Below are 5015 nucleotides of genomic sequence, written 5' to 3'. Positions count from 1 at the left end.
CTATGCCTCATTTCACACCTCTGACCTCACACTGCAAGTATCTCTCTTCTGTCCTTGTGCTTTGCCATCATTGCTAAAGTATAGATGCCAGAAGCTTTATAAGCTCCCCAATTCACCCATCCCACTGGCTTTCCAGGATGGGTCTTTCAGAATGCAGTTTGCAAAAAGGCAGGCATGAAATGTTGCTAGCTCATGCCCTTTCACTAGCTAAATGCCACTGTTCTTGGGGAAAAAATAACCAGAAATGTGGGGGAGTTACACCCCAGTGGTGGAGAAAAGGGGAAACTGTTCAGTGAACAAAAGGAGATTGAAAGGAGCCAACAGATTCTTCTCCCTTTCTCCTCCCTGAGAGAGTATTCTGGGACCCACTATTTTCATTTTTCTTCTCTGGAGTTGTCCTACGTGACTGAGGAACCAGTAAGTTTCCTGGCAAAATCTAGACAGCTTGGAATGCACTCCTTTGTACTTGCTTTCTCTCATCCCCTACTTCACTTACGTGGTTCCTTCATTTTTGCTTCCCTGTATTACACCCCTTTGGCAAAACTTTGGCACCTAAGTTTTGACTTCTGCTCAGTACTTTAGGGAAACCACACTAAAATACTCACCATACAAAGGAAAAGGGAACATAATCCTCTTGATTCTCCAGTAAGTGCCTGTGGTTTTGCTAAGTGACTTCCATTTATCTCTTTGAATCTTCACAGAAAACTATGCAATAGATATGATTTTTCTCCTATTTCAGTGAGGAATTGAACCTCAATGATGCTCAAGTAATTTACTGAAGGTGGCACAGCTAGGAGTGACAGAGCTAAGGTGCTAACACCCACATGTCTGGCATCTGAGGCATTTTCTTCTCCCTATTCTTTACTGTCTCTAATATCAGGACATTTGGGCCTGGAGATTCTATGAAGGTTGTATGTGGCAATTCATTGTTAGAGTTTTCAGAAGCTTTGAGAATGATTAAGTGAAGCACAGCACCATAAGAGAGTCCTAAGATGAGAGGGTGAGCAATCAATAAAAGCAGATGGTTAAAACACCCTTATTATTTGACATTTAGATATCACTTATATAGTCATTTCTAAATGGAATCCCATTAATGAGCCAGCTAAAGGTCATGAAAGCAGCTGCTGCAGGAGGAGACACAGAGATCCAAAAGGAGAAACAAGGGAGGGGAGCTCTGCCCCACCCAAGCCCAGCTCGGCACTCCATCGACGTGTGAAATTACTTGGCCAAGCTCATCTAGATCACCCAGATATGTCTGTTCTCCTCATAAAGATCTTTGAGAACAAAGAGTCCAAAGATTTAACTAGGAAATTAATCTTGAAATGAAGTAGAGGGGTCCTGACTGCCAGAGACTGACAAGGGAGAGATTTCCTCATCCTGCACAAACTGTTACTGGCAGAATTCTGTGTATGTCCAGAGGTTTGGGCCAGGATTGCACTTTGGAAATTGGAGACGGACTGAATGTGGACCCTATTATGGCACTCAGCATCTCTCCAGGTTGTGAATTACAAACTGAACCTTTTCAATGTGTCCCTCCTATGGGAAGGAGATGTCTTATTGTGTGATTAAAAAAATCATACTGTTTACAGATCTAATCATTTTCTCTTGGTCTGATAAAGTGCTAGAGGATTGACCCCTTGAACATGGCTCTTAAATCATAAATGCATACTTACAAAAGCTGGTGGATTGTGAGGAAAACATTAGTACCACCTGCCTGATACTGAAACTCTTGCCTTTAAACTCAGTGAGCATCCCAGAGGTCTCCAGGAACTCTGCTGTGCCACAGGAGGTTAGTTCTCCCAGCACCATTGCCTGCAGAAGCCTTTTCCTCTTCTGTATTGTCCCTGCATGCTGTTCTGTCGCATTGCTGCAATGCCAAAACCCTTACCTCAAGAATTAGCTCTTGTCTCTCAAGATATGTAAACCCCTCATCTCTCAAACCACTCTCCCACAAAAACCTGTTCAAAGAGCTTAAAACACATTGTCTCGAATTGTAGTATCACCTGGAGGTCTTGATAAAATGAGGACATTCTGATTCAGGAGGTCATAGTAGGAGGGGGTGGGAGCTGAGATTCTGTATTTCCAGCCTACTCTCAGGATATGTCAATGCCGCTGATCCCAGGAACCAAACTTCGAATAGTGAGAGCTTAAAAGACCACCTTGATTCTCTTTTGAGTTTGAAGATTATTTGGTCCCTAGAAAAATGTGCTCCTTGAAACTTCCTCATTGTTATCAACAAGCTGTTCTGGGCACCACCGCAGAAATTTTCAAACAGATGGGGACAATGTTAGAAAAACTGAGAACATCACATAAGAGCTGTTCTCATTGGCCACATTGTTTTAGCTCTCGGCACCAGCACAAACTCAATGCTGACCTAAAGGCTTATTCTCAAAATTACATACAAAAATGGATTTTGCCGATGCTACTTGACTAACGTGCTTGTTCCTGAGACCACCAGGTTCATTTTATTCTGTCTCAAATTGGTTATTTTTCTTTGGGCAATTTCAATTATTGTAGGGGGTTAAGAAGATTTAAATGTTAAAGCACATAAACAGAAGCAGCTCAATTGTGTATTTAAATTCTAATTTGTTTTAACAGAAGTAATACTTGTTATTCTGCCTCTATTTTAGGGTTTTCATTTTCTGCCTGGAGAATTCAGTCATTTTAATGTCTTAAAAAAAAAAAAACTACTATGGAAATGCAGCTAGTCCAAAACATGTCTAACCGTCTAGAACAGATGAGGGAAAAGGGTATTGAACTAGGCAGCTCTTTCCAGATGCTTTAGAAATGCTTACTTAATATGTATTGCCTTTTACCCAAAGAGCATAGCTATGTATTATCTTATGTAGAAAAACACCTTACTTAGAGAAAAAATAAAGGTAAACATGTGGTTATATATAAACTATACCAGTTCTTAGATTTATCCCTTATATTCATTTTTGAAAACTACCTGCCTCGATCAAATCTTCACCACCACATTTCAGTAACAGCCTCCTGGTTACTATCCCTGTCTCTAGAGGCTATCTGTTCTAAGTAAGTATCGATTCCAAAATACATTTGCCAAAATCTCCTTAACTTAAGGAGCTTAAGACCTTAAAAACCATTTAGCATATCATTCTCCTATTTCAAGACATTTGTTTAAAGCCTGTAGTTCTCAACCCACTACTCAACACCCTTCATCAAAGAAATTAAAAACCAAAATCTCAGATTTGGGAAACCAATATATTGCTCAGCAGGGGCAAAATAAGGAGCCCTACCTCAGTAAGTTAGTCTTAATTAATTTTCTCTGTCCATACTGACCTGTGCACTTAAATATAAATTCCATTTCTTTAATAAATACAGAACTATTCAAGTTATCTATTTCTTCTTCAGTGAGTTTTGATAGTTTGTGTATTCAGAGGAATTTCTATTTCATCCAAGTTGTTAAATGTATGTGCATAGGGTTCTTTATAATATTCCCTTAGTATATTTTCAAGGTATGTTGGATCTGTAATGATGCCATCTTTTTTCCTCCCGATATTGTAATTTGCATCTACTCTCTCTCTCTCTTTTTTTTTTTTTGGTCAATCTGTACAAAGTTTTATCAATCTTACTGATCTTTAGAAAAAGCCAGTTTCTGGTTGTACTTACTATTTTTCTGTTTTCAATTTTATGGATTTCTGCTTTCTATTATTTTCTTCCTTCTGATAACTTTGGTTTACTTTGCTCTTCTTTTTTAGTTCCCTGAAGTAGAATTATATCATAAACTTGAAGCCTCTTTTTTTTCCTCATGTTTGCATTTAATGACACATTTTCCCTCTTAAGTACTACTGTAGTTTTACCTCACCAATTGTGATATGTTGTATTTTCATTTTCACTCAGATCAAAATGTTTTCTGATTTCCTCTGAGACTTGCTTTCTGGCCCATGGATTACTTATTATCTAATTTTTATCTAAATTATTATCTAATTTCTAAGAATTGGGGGATTTTCTAGTTATTTTTCTCTTATTGATTTCTAGATTAATTCCATTATGGTTAGAGGATATACTTTGCAAGATTTCAATACTTTTAATATATGTTAAGGTTATTTTATGACCCAGTATATGTTCTATCTTGATAAGTGGTCCCTGTGCACTTGGAAAAAAAAAATGTGTGTTCTGCTGTTCTTTGGTGGAATGGTGTTGTTCATGTCTTCTATGGTTTTATTTTTTTGTCTACTTGTTCTGTTACTGAAAGAGGACACTGAAAGCCTCCAGCTATAATTGTGGGTTTATTTCTCCTTGCAGTTCTTCCAGTTGTATTTTAATACCATTTTTGGTTTTGGTTCTGGTTTTTCTGTGTGTGCATACATATTAAAGACTGTATGTCTTCTTAGTGTATTGACCCTCTTATTACATAATGATGCCTCTTGGTAATTTTCCTGTTCTAAAGTCTACTTTGTTTAATATTAATAGAGACAATCCAGCTTTCTTTTGATAAGTGTATGTTACATATTTCTCTTTTTACTTTTAATCTATCCATACCAGGATGTTTCGAGTGGGTTAGTTTCTCAACAACATATATTTGAGTCTTAGTTTTTTTGTCCAACTTAATGATCACTGTCTTTTATTTGGTGTGTTGAGACCATTTATATTTTATGTAATTATGGATAAGCTATTGTTTTTGTTTGTCATTATTTTGTTTTCTTTTTGTCCCCTCTATTTTATATTCCTCTTTTCTCCTTTTGTGAATTTTTAAAAAATATTTAGCTATATATTTATATTCCATCTTATATACTGTCTTTTTGTCTTTATCCCTTTTCTTAGGGGTTGTTCTAGGCATTACTACATACATATGTCACTTTTTACTGTTTATTAAAATTAATATTTTACCTCTTCAGTGAAATATAGAAACTGTATTCTCCCCCTTTTATGTTAGATTTGTAGTTGTCATAGTACATCTACATACATTAAAACCTTACCAGACAATATTATAATTTTTGCTTTCTATCATACATATTCCAAAGAACTTGAAGAGAAAATAATCCATTATATTT

This window comes from Leptonychotes weddellii, chromosome 3, assembly GCF_054177405.1.
Source record: "Leptonychotes weddellii isolate Sample4059 chromosome 3, ASM5417740v2, whole genome shotgun sequence".
Lineage (NCBI taxonomy): Eukaryota > Metazoa > Chordata > Mammalia > Carnivora > Phocidae > Leptonychotes > Leptonychotes weddellii.
This window is presented reverse-complemented; position numbering follows the sequence as displayed.